The sequence below is a fragment of the Aegilops tauschii genome, chromosome 5, assembly GCF_002575655.3.
Source record: "Aegilops tauschii subsp. strangulata cultivar AL8/78 chromosome 5, Aet v6.0, whole genome shotgun sequence".
In the NCBI taxonomy this organism is placed as follows: domain Eukaryota; kingdom Viridiplantae; phylum Streptophyta; class Magnoliopsida; order Poales; family Poaceae; genus Aegilops; species Aegilops tauschii.
Window position 1 is genome coordinate 528,563,443 of NC_053039.3, and position 12,927 is coordinate 528,576,369.

Below are 12,927 nucleotides of genomic sequence, written 5' to 3' on the forward strand. Positions count from 1 at the left end.
GAAAAAGTTCACGGGCTAAAAAATGCACGAAGTTAGAAAACAAATCATGGATTTGAACAAAAAAAGTTCACGAATCCGGTGTACCTAAATAAGTGATCCTCCCGAAATCTAATTCTCTCGATATATAACTATGACACCTCACCATGCCACCATGCATGACCTAAATAATTGATCCCTACTAACTAAAATTCTCCTAACATACAAATATGTCATCTCATCATGCCAGCACGCATGAGAAAAGACCCACAATAAAATGCCCCATGCATATTACTCATATGTAAAAAATATTCTACTATTAATAAATTAAATGTTAGTTCCAATTTAGTCTAAAGTAAATACTAATGTTTCATACTAATAAATCACACTAAAATAATTTCAACAAGTTCTGCAACAACCCGCGGTGCATCATCTCTTGTTTGAAAATTGTTCACAAAGAAATAAAACAAAAAGGGGGGGAGGAAAAAAACCAAGAAAAAAAACCAGATCATATGTGCAAATAAAGGAAAAATGGTAAAGCCAAGGGGCACACGAACTTACTGGGTCTTGAACTAAATGTTACAGAAAGAATTTCTAAAAAAAAAATTGGTAAATGGGTCGAGCCCCAAATAGAGGGGAGTGCGCGCCAAGTTGTGGGAACATCATAAAATGGTGCCTGAAGCGCCAAATGAGGATTGGCATGCACCGCTTATAGCGGACAATAGCACCAGCACCCCTCACATGGATCGGTCCTTTTATAGCGTCGGGCCTATATGTCCTCTCGTGGTGCGTCGTTCCGAAATATGGGAGGGTCTACTTCTCGCTTCTAGCATCTTTCTTTATTTGTTTCTCGTGTTGCATATAATGCACTGTTGTTATGTGAAGCATAACCCATGAAAAGTCCTAACTGGTTCGTTGTGGTTTTTTTATTCAACAGCAATTGCCTTAGCGAGATGGACGATCGGCTCGCCTCAAGGAGCCTCCATAGTGGGTCGGCCCAAAAGAGAGCTGTTGGTTTGCTTTGTTCATTTCTTTGTGTTTTTATTCATTTTTTGTTTATGTTTAGAAATGATGTAAACATATATATTTTTCAGTTAAATTACTTACTTTTCTAAAAAAAAGTAAGTGCATTAAAAAATTCTCATCTAATGTAAAAAAGAGGTTCAAGTAATTTGTAAAAAGATGTTTATATTGTCTAGAAAATGGCTAATTATATTTAAAAAATGTTCACATGTTTAAAAAATATGTTCTTGATATTAAAAAATTATTCAATGAACAATTTGTTGTTGCAACTTTGGAAAATGTTTCGTTCCATTAAAAAAAGTTCATGATTTTATTTTTAAAAAATCTCAACACTTCAAAAATGTTTCTGACGTTCAAAGAAATGTTGGTGCCATTTATCAAAAATGTGTCATGTGTGTTGAAAACATATTCACCTTGTATTTTAACGATGTGCCATGTGCATTTTTGCAATGTTCAACATGTATTTGGAAAATATGTTCAATGTGTATTTGGAAACAACATGTGTATGAAAAATGTTCAGCATGCATATAAAAAAAATCAATGTGCAAGTGAAAAATAATATTTGAACATGTATTCGGATAAAATGTTCAGCATATATTAAAAAATTCAATGTGTATCCAAAAAAATGTTGAACTTGTATTTTGAAAAATTTCAACGGGTATCTGAAAAATGTTCAACCAATATATAAAATATGTTCAATGTGCATTTTTCAAACGTTCAACCCGTATTTGGATCAAATGTTCAGCATGTACAAGGAGAAAATGTTCAACGTGTATCTAAAAATAGTTCAGCGTGTATATGAAAAATTTAAGCTTGTATTCAAATTTTTTGACATGTATTCGAAAAACATGGAAAAATGAAAACAAATAGAAATCCCAAAAACAAATGAAAGAAACTCATGAAAAAGATACAGAAAACACACAAAAAATAAAAAGGAAAAAAAAAACGTGTGTAAGCTTATGGAACTAGTTCGAATCGGTCCATAGAAGCTTCCAGGACCGTTCCAGGAAGCTACAACACGCACGATAATTGGGCCGGCCTGCTAGCGAGAGCGTTAGAGGTGAGTCGTCCTTTTGCTTGCAGTAGGCGCGATAAAGCCCTGTTGCCAGCCCTGTTCCAGGAAGCTACAGTTTTTTCCTATTCGGACAGCTACCTGCTTTCGTTTAATAACCCCCAATGGCTCCAACTTCGTAAATTTGATTCTCTGTTTTCGAATTTTCTTATAAAAAATAATCCTGGTTGTAGATACACCCTATATGGGAAAATTTACAAAAAAAGTCAGATAAGTTTAGAAGTTCTTCTGAATAAACTTGACTTTCTTTTGCACTAGTATATAATTTTTCGGGAATAAAAACCCAACGTTGACTTCAGGGCAAAAAGCAGAAAAATATTTGCTATTATAGACCACCATTCACACTATTTTGGTCGATTTTTTAAAAGAAGTCAAAGGTTTTTTATTGGATTTTTTACAAGTACAATGGAAGGTGAAGTTTATTTCAAAAATATTTTCAGAATTATTGATTTCTTACTTAATTACTATTTTTTTCATACAGGATGTATATATACACCCATAGACCAGCGTCCCCATCCACCCTCCATTTACCTCTGTGTTGAATATGGCGCGGTACTACTTTTATACTAGTATATTCTAACTTTATTTTGGATAAGTTTACTGCTAAAAAATCGTACTAGCAAACCCACGGGACGTTATCTTATATATGCTCTCCACGAAAAAAAGGTATAATAGCAACTCAGACGAAAATATCACCCGCAAAAAAAATTAGATGTTTTTTTCCGAGAGTACGCCAAAGGCGTACCATATTTTTATAGAAGAAGAAGAAAGTATAATTACAAGACGTGTGGCTCGGATGCGAACATACGGCACACACAAGAACCCCAACACCAACACCACCCAAATTACACCTAGGCTAACTCCTCACAAAACGTTGTAATCCACCAACACCGCCTGCCGCTTGCCTCCACTCGGCTATCTCAAGTAACATAGAGGTGACTAGCTCGAGCTGATTTTTTTGCTGCTCCACCCTATTGAACACTCTCGCATTTCTTTGCTTCCACAAAGCCCAGAGGACCGCAGTGACCGTGGTGTTGAAACCTCTCCTTCCAGCCCATGGAAACTCTTCCTTGCTCGAAGCCACCACTCCAAGGTAGTCTCAGTTGCTAACGAAGGTGGAGTGTTAATCTGTAGAGTGTCCCATGTGTTGTACCACACCTCCCGGGCGTACGGGCACAAAAAGAGGATGTGATCAACGTTGTCCTCGTCCTGCAGGCAAGTGTAACAAGTTGAACTCGCATCCTGTAGACCATGCCTAGCCCTTCTGTCCGACGTCCAAATCATGTACTGCATCGCCAGCCAGACAAAGAGCTTACATTTAAGAGATGCCCAGCTCCTCCAAACACACTTCGCCAGGGGCGACTTGGGCCACCCATTGCATAGACTACTATAAACAGATTTGGCAGAATATTGTCCAGAGATAGAACACGTCCAAGTAAATGCATCCTGCTCAGTCTCATTCCTGTGCACTGTCGCCACCGCACGGCATAGGTGCATGCATTGCATTTGGGCCATGAAGGAGCTCTCGAGTTGGCAGTTGAAAGTGCAAGTATCACTTAGATTATATTTCGGTGTGATGACAATGTGGTTAGTGGAACTAATGTTGGTTGCTAAAGTTTATCTCAGGACGTTGGTTCCAAGGTGTCCATTGATGGAGGTGTGCGACCCCCAGTCCAAAAAGATCAAAGGCATGGTTACCGGCGACTCGAAGGTTTTTCGTTTTGGTTCGATTTGAGTCGTAGGTAAAACCGCACTATCAAGAGGGGTCTTCGTGGAATTAGTGTCGTGTGGGAATGCCTCCAAGACAGATACACCAGCCCTCCTACACCTCCTCAGTTATTCCACTTGTTGTGTGCTTTGCCGTGGTGTCCTGTGATGTTTCATCAGAAATCTTCTGGACACCCCTTGTGCACGGGGTCTCTGACCCCCGTGCGCACGGGGTAGTCAGAATATTACTGGACACCCCGTGCGCACGGGGCTGACTTGGCCCGTGCGCACGGGGTACCTCGAAACTTACTGGACACCCCTCCACCCAATCTTGTTGAAACTTTGGGGATTGGGAGAGCAAGACCCGATCTACACTTTGACCAAACCAAATCGCATTCCCCGCAACATTCATCCACCATGACTTGTTACTCTTGGAGCTTGGGCTCCTAGGCGGTTAGAGGTTCCTCCGGAAGCTTCCTTGCTTGTGGTGTGCTCCGGAGAAGTTTGTAAAGGTGTGGTGGTCGCCTTCAAGACCAACCCCGAGTGATTCGAGGCTCATCCGTTGGGGGTGACTCGAAGGAGATTACGGTGAGCATTCGGTGGCGTTCCGCAAGCTTTGGCTCCGGCACCGCTCCAAACGGAGAGTAGCTCTTCCCCAAGGAAGAGTGAACTTCGGAATAAAATCCGCGTCCTCGTCTCACTTGTGGTTAATCCTTTCCCGCACTTTACTTAGCCTTGCATGCTTGTTGGCTTGCTAATTAGTTTGTTGCCTAGCATACTTAGCTTAGAGCTTGCTTGTCATATAGGTTGTGTTCACCTAGTTGCATATCTAGTGAACCCTTTTTATCCGCTAAGCCTTAAAATTGACAAGAAAGAGTAAAATTTGTAGTCTCCTATTCACCCCCCCTCTAGTCGACCGTATCGATCCTTTCAATTGGTATCAGAGCCTCGTGCTCTAATATAAGGTTTTACAACCTTAGAGGATATGGTCGATCTAGGGAATGAGGGAGGTGTCGCACCACTTGCGGAGGATGGTCAAAATCTACCCCCCGCCGCGACCGACGCACTTGTTGCTCCGGCCGTTGCTCCCGTCGCCCCCATTAACCCGGGTGCCCCGTTGACCACGGCCGATATTCTTTCAATGTTTGCGGACCTCAAAACTTCTATGTTGAAAGAAGTTCGCTCCCCGGTCAAGGAGGAAATTGATGCTCGCTTAAAGCCCTCGACATCCGCCTAAACTCATTTGATCCAAATGCGGTTCATGATGCGGATGATTCGAGAGAACCTCTTGCATCCCCGCCTCGCACTCAAGTTCCCAAGTACAATGCCGTGGAACCCTTTTACTCACCACAACCCTTGCAGCACCCTCGCATTAATCCTGTGGGGCCTCCGCCCCCTTTGAAAGCTAACGCGTTTGCTAAGTGGAAGCTAGATATGGAGTCTCATATTCGCAGTGCATCTACACAACTATGGTGGATTGTGGTCAACGGTTTCAACCCCAAGGATCCCATGAATCTCACTCCAAGAGAAGCAGTTGATGATCAACTCAATGCTACCGCCCACCACATGTTGCGCACCGCGGTGACCGATGACTATAGTGACTCCATTGCTCTCCTCAAGACCGCCAAGGAAATTTGGGATTGCCTTGAGGAGGCCCTCGAAGGCGATGAAGCAATTCGAAGATCTCGGTTGGCTTTGCTCAAGCAAGAAGTCAACCTATTTGTGAGAAATGAGGGTGAGTCCGCGGAAGAGGTATAGCGAAGGTTGAAGTCTCTTGTGCTCAATTTGAGAACCTTTGGGTGCACTTGGGCAAATGATGATTTCATTAAGGACAAGTTCATTGATGCTATGGTTCTCACGAAACATACCATGGTGATGATGATACATCAACGCCCGGACTATCAAAAGTTGACCGCGGCACAAGTTGTATCCACTTTCTCAACTCATGTTCTTTTGGAGACCAAGTCCAAGAAGACCTTTGCCATAGCTCAAGCCACCAAGAACTCAAATCTTGCATTGAAGGCCAAGAAAGTAGTTGCCCAACCCTCAAGGGATGAAGAAGTTGTTGAAGAGACTTGTGAGGAAGATGTTGACACCTCATGCCCGGCAAATGACTTTGCGGAAGACTTGGCTCTCTTGGTCAAGAAATATTCCGGGACCATGGCAAACAAAGGGAAGAATCTGCAAGGAAGGTCGTTTGGACGAAGAAAATGCTACAATTGTGATAGCCCAAGACATTTTGTGCACGATTGTCCTTATGAGAGACGTGAAGACAAGTCCGAGAAGCTTGTGCTCAAGAAGAAGAAGTTCACCAAGTTTTCCAAGAGGAAAGATGACAAGGCTCTTGTTCATGAGGAGTACATGTCCGGAGATGAAGATGATGGTGATGATGATTATGTGGGCACGGCCGCCATTGCCATGCATGCCACTACCTCCTCCTCCACCACCGGCCTCTTCGACTCTCCCAACGAGGACAAGCCGTTCACTCATCATTGCCTCATGGCCAAAGAGGTAAAAACAAAGTCCAACTCTCACAAACCCTTCATCCACACTCCACTGTTTCATGTGAGATAGTGGAGGATGAGTGTGATGATGGTGTGGATAATGATGAGGAATCCTTGATGGCTTTCATGAACACTCTTCATGGTGAAGCTCGTGCTCGTTTTAGTGATCTCCTTAAATCACTCGCCAAACGCGATGATTTTATTAAGAACGTTGAAAACCTCCTCATAGAGGAAAAAGAGAGAGTCGAACTCCTTGAGCACGAGCTATATGAAGAGAGTGTCATGAGAGCATCACTTGAGGAAGCCTTGTCTTCTCATAAAATTGACTTCGTTAAAACCGATGATGCGTTGCAACTTGCTCTTGAGAACAATGATGCCCTTAAAGTAAGGGTTGAAAAGCTTCTAGTTGATCACACGAGACTTGTTGAGGAACATGAGCTCCTTGTGACTAGTTCCAAGGTTGTCAAAGGTGACCTCATTGCCCTCACCGAGTCTTATGCTCAACTTAAAGCTACAACCATTAAGGCTCTTACTTCCGTCCCTCATATTGATTTAAATGATGAACCTTGTACGGCTAACTTTGCTCATGATTGCACCTCTCTCCAAGAGGAGAATAAGAAGTTAAAAGCCCAAATTGAGAAAGGGCTTGTGTCGTGCATTCAAGGGGAGAAAAACCTCAATGACCTCTTGAGCAACCAAAAGGAGTGTGTTGCCAAGGAGGGAATTGGGTTTGACCCCTCTTCTAAGAAGAAGAAGACCAAGAAGAAGAGCCACAAGAAGAAGATCGGTCCTACTTCTCCTCCCCAACAAAAGATAGCATTTGTTCATGAAGGACACAAGGAGAAGGAGAAGGAAAACGGGAATGTCGGGGATGGCAAGGTCACTAGGGACAAGGCCATTCCCAAAGAGTTTGCCGGCAAGAACAACCCATCTTATGTCCTCATGAGAGGAAATGATGGTCATACCTTTGCTAAATTTGTTGGCACTAACTATGATGATTATGCTTGGACTATTTGGGTTCCTAAGACCCTTGTTGCTAACTCTCTAGGACCCATTGCAAAATGGGGACCTAAAATCAAAGCTTGATTCTTGTAGGACTATACCTCCGGTGGAACCACAATGGGTGATCGATAGTGGTTGCACCAATCATATGACCGGAGAGAGGGAGATGCTTGTGGAGTTCATTGATTCGCTCAAGGCCACTTCAAACATCTCTTTTGGTGACAATAGCAAGGGCAAGGTATTGGGTTTGGGCAAGGTGGTAATCTCTAGTGATGCATCACTTAAGGATGTCATGCTTGTTCAATCCCTTCACTACAATTTACTTTCTACGATTCAATTGGCTCGTGCCGGTTATGATTCTCATTTCGGTGAATTTCATGTGACCGTCTTTAAGAGAAGCAATCTCAAAGTGGTCTTTGTTGGGCATGTTGAAGACAACCTTTACGTGGTTGATTTCTCAAATGAGAAAACTTATCTTGCAACATGTATAATGGCCAAGGCCGACGTGGGGTGGCTTTGGCATCGCCGGCTAGCACACGTTGGCATGAGAAATTTACAAGCTCTCTTAAAGGGGGAGCACATCCTTGGACTAACCAATGTGTCTTTTGCCAAAGATCGTCCTTGTAGTGCTTGCATTGCCGGAAAACTTCATGAAAAAGCTCATAAGGTGTCGACTATCATTACCACTTTGAGGCCTCTCGAGCTCATTCACTTGGATCTCTTTGGGCCTCCATCTTATGATAGTTTGGGAGGGAGGAGGTATTGCCTTGTCATTGTCGATGACTATACAAGGTATACATGGGTGTTCTTCCTCAAGACTAAAGATGAAACTCAAGACACCTTCATCAACTTTGCCAAAGAAGCTCAACGTCAACATAATTGTGAGATCAAGGCAATTCGAAGTGACAACGGCACCGAGTTCAAAAATTACACTATGAACGAGTTCTTGAGCGATGAGGGGATCAAGCATCAATATGCCGCGCCATACACTCCCGAACAAAATGGTGTTGCGGAAAGGAAGAACCGGACTCTCATTGAGATGGCAAGGACCATGCTTGACGAGTACAAGTCTCCATACAAGCTTTGGGCCGAAGCCATCAACACCGCGTGCCATGCTACAAACCGGCTTTATCTTCGTAAGATCAAGAACAAGACTCCCTACGAACTCCTAATCGGGAGAAAGCCTAACGTCAAAAACTTTTGAGTATTCGGTTGTAAGTGTTTCATTCTAAATAAGAAATCCCGTTTAGCTAAGTTTGCGCCTAAAACTTATGAGGGCATATTTGTTGGATATGCATCAAACTCGCACGCTTACCGTGTTCTCAACAAATCCACCGGATGTATTGAGGAAACGGTAAATGTGGAGTTTGATGAAGATAATGGTTCCCGTGCGGAGCAAATTGTTCCTAGTGTTGTAGGTGATGAGGCTCCTTCACAAGCTATAAGGACTATGGGGATAGGCCACATTCGTCCACAAGAAACACCCCAAGTCCAAGTAGAAGAAGGAGTAAGAGCCCCTCTTGTGGATTCTCCACAAGGGAAGTCATCACCGCCACCACAAGGTCAAGATGCTATGGAAAATCATGAACCTATCCAAGAACAAGATGAAGTCCCTCATGTTCCCGAGCAAGATCAAGGGCAAGCCCAACCAAATGGTGAAGAACCAATCCGTGAGGCCCAAGGTCAAGCTCTTGATCAAGATCAAGATCAATCCCAACCTCAAGTGTCTTCCACATCATCACATCCAAGTGATCAAGAACTAGAGGTTGTGAAGAGAAGGGTGTCTCCAAGGCTAAAGCATTCTCAAGGCCAAGCTTCTTCCACAAGTTCAAAACCAAGTGAAGAAGAGCTTGCCCTCAAAGTGCAAAAAGCGGCCGCCAAGTTAAAGCATCTTCAACATCTCACCGACAACATTTATGGAAGCATCAACAAAGGGGTAACTACTAGTAGACGTTTGGCAAACTTTTGTGAACATCACTCGTTTGTCTCTTGTGTTGAGCCCCTTAAGGTTGAAGATGCACTTGACGACCCGGATTGGGTAAATGCCATGCATGAAGAACTCAACAACTTCACCCGCAACAAAGTATGGACTCTTGTGAAGAGACCCAAAGAACATCATAATGTCATTGGAACAAAGTGGATCTTTAAGAACAAACAAGATGAGCATGGACAAGTCACTAGAAACAAGGCAAGGTTAGTGGCACAAGGGTTCACCCAAGTTGAAGGTTTGGACTTCGGTGAAACCTTTGCCCCCGTTGCCCGTCTTGAGTCCATTCGTATCTTGCTTGCATATGCTTCACATCATGATTTCAAATTGTATCAAATGGATGTGAAGAGTGCATTTCTTAATGGTCCTCTTAAGGAGTTGGTGTATGTCAAACAACCTCCCAGTTTCGAAGACCCCGATCACCCCTCTCACGTTTATGAACTCCATAAGGCGCTCTATGGACTTAAACAAGCACCTCGTGCTTGGTATGATCACCTTACGGCGTTCTTAAGCGAGAAGGGGTTCCAGATCGGGTTAATAGATTCCACTCTCTTCACGAAGAGGGTAAAAGGATAATTGTTTGTGTGCCAAATATATGTTGATGATATTATTTTTGGTTCCACTAACCATGCTATTAACGTTGAGTTTGAGAATCTTATGACCAAGGAATTTGCTATGAGCATGATGGGAGAGTTGAAGTTTTTCCTCGGATTTCAAGTGAAGCAATTGAGAGGAGGAACCTTCATCAACCAAGCACTTTATATTCAAGACATGCTCAAGAGGTTCAAAATGCAAGATGTCAAGCCCATGAAGACGCCCATGCCCACAAATGGCCAACTTAATCTTGATCCCAATGGTAAAGATGTGGATCAAAAGGTATATCGCTCTATGATCGGTTCTTTGCTTTACCTTTGTGCATCTAGGCCGGATATTATGTTGAGTGTGTGTATGTGTGCAAGATTTCAATCCGCTCCCAAGGAGAGCCATTTTTCGGCAATGAAAAGAATCCTTTGATATTTGGTTCATACCCCAAACTTGGGCCTTTGGTACCCCAAAGGAGCAACTTTCAAGTTATTAGGATATTCGGATTCGGATTGGGCCGGAGACAAGGTAGACCGCAAGTCCACTTCCATGTCATGTCAATTCCTAGGGAGGTCATTGGTAAGTTGGTCTTCAAAGAAGCAGAATTGTGTGTCCCTTTCAACCGCCGAGGCCGAGTACATTGCTGCAGGAAGTTGTTGTGCACAATTATTATGGATGAGGCAAACTTTGATGGATTATGGTGTCAAATGTGACAAAGTGCCTCTATTTTGTGACAATGAAAGTGCAATCAAGATCGCCGACAATCCAGTGCAACATAGCCAAACCAAACATATCGAGATTCGTCATCACTTCATTCGAGATCATGTGGCCAAGGGAGACATTGATTTATTCCATGTCAACACCGAGAAGCAACTTGCCGACATTTTCACCAAGCCACTTGATGAAGCAAGATTCCGCGAGTTAAGGCATGAGCTGAATATCGTGGATATAAGTAACTTGGATTGAGGTTCTTGCATGCACACACATACTCTACTAGTATCTTGTTTTAGATGTAGGCACCTAAGTAGGGGGAGCTAGCTCAACTAATGAGCTATCTTATCCTACTAGTGCATAAATTGATCAAAATCTTTCACGTTAGCCATTTGAAGATGGCATTTGTGCTTCAAAGATGAGTATTGGTCTTGGGCCCAAGGTTCATATCTTCGCGGTGCCATACCAAACAAACTCAAACATGGTGGCTTCGGCCACCGCCCTCCGTTGGAGGTTGGATTGTTTTTGTCTTTTGTTTGTGTGGTTCTTCTTGTCCTTGTGTTCGTGTTTCCGTGTGTGTGTGTTTCTCGATTCTCTCCCAGTGCAAGTGCTACACATACTCCTTTCTAGTAGTGTTGGATTTCCTCTGCGACGTGTTCAGAAGTGAGGCGGGAATGCTCTTTGGGGTCTTGGTAAGAATTTGCATTCAGCCATAACCCAACAAGCTTCTACCTGTCAAAATCCTCTGGATACCCCGTGCCCACGGCCCTTGTACCGTGCGCACGGGGACCCCGTGCCCACGGCCCTTGTACTGTGCGCACGGGCCTCCGTGCGCACGGGGCCTTTAGCCCGTGCGCACGGGGTCTGCGGTTTCTGGCCCTGAAGAGGTGGGACGTGGGGGGTTTGGGTTCTTTCCCACCCACTCGCCCCCTCCACGCCCCAGATCGCCTTCAGGCCGCCGCCGTCGCCTCCTTGTCGCCGGTGCTCCTCCGTGCGCCGTGGGACTTCGCTGCTCCGTGGAGTTCTCCCGGGATGGGGTCCTCCTCTGGTATCCCCCTTCCTTTGTTCTTCTTTTTCCTCCTTTGGATCCTTTTTAGTCTAGGGTTTGCTCCTCTACTAGTCTAGGCCAGTCGTTCCCTTGTGGTAGACTAGAGGCGGATGGGCATTACTGTGGCAGTTCTCCCTGCCGCACTAACTCCCGGATCTCGATCTGGAAGTGGTTGCCGCTGGGCGAACCCCGTGTCCACGGGCCTTGTACCGTGCGCACGGGACCCCCGTGTCCACGGTGGTCAGACCCCCGTGTGCACGGGGTACACAGTGGTGCCAGTCCTCTTTCTTCTCTGTCTTCCATTCCTCGCCAGCTTCTCGAGCACTTGTACTTATTTTGTGTCTCTCGTGTTTTTTGTGTTTTGTTGCTGTTGTGTTTCAGACTCTGCTGACAAGAGGTCCGAGCTCCGTCGCAAGCGCACCAAGGCAGGTTCCAGGGAATTCTCTTTGGCTCCTCGTCAGCCGTCCGAAGGAAGTGGTCAAGGCTCTGAGATGGGCCGTGTTCGCCGTGCCGCCTCCAAGCAGCCAGTGATTGAAGCCTCCGAGGATGAGGAGTATGATTCGCAGGAAGATGCTCACTATGAGAACCCCGCAGATGCAGAGATAGAAGATGAGGATGATTCTGCTGATGATGTTGATGAGGAGGAAGGAGAGGAACATGTGCTCCCAGGAGGTCGGAATGTCAAGAATCTACCTCTCTCTAAGTGGACCAAGCCAGAGCTTTGGGCTTGCAGGCAGGATTTCCCCTATGTGCCAAACACTGATGCAGGGGTTGACCCAAGATTCAAGAATGATTTTCAACACCGGGTGTTCTCTGAGCTGATCATGACCAAGAAAAACAAGTTTGCCCCCCACAAGCAAATCAATGTGGAGGCTCTTCGGGACAATGATCATACCTATCCCGGTGTGTATAGTGCTCTTGGGAGGCTTGGCTTGATCCCGTTCATCGCCTTCCACCATCCGTTCAGTGAAGATCTTGTGATGCAGTTCTTTGCCACCGTATACTTCCACAGTGATGAGGCTCGCACTATGACTTGGATGTCTGGCACATATGAGTGTGAGGCCTCCATGGCCAAGTTCTCTGACATCATTCCGTATCGGTTCTTTGCTGAGGAGCATCCTGAGTATGGTCGTGTTCGTGAGACAGGTAGAGACAAGGATGAGATTGCTTTTGCTTACAAGCCAGACAAGGCCTTCACCACCGGTTCTATCAAACATTTGAAGCCAACCCATGATACTATGCGTCACATTCTTAGGTACACGCTTAATCCTAAGACCGGGGACTCTCACAATCTGAGGAGCTCCATGTTGGACAT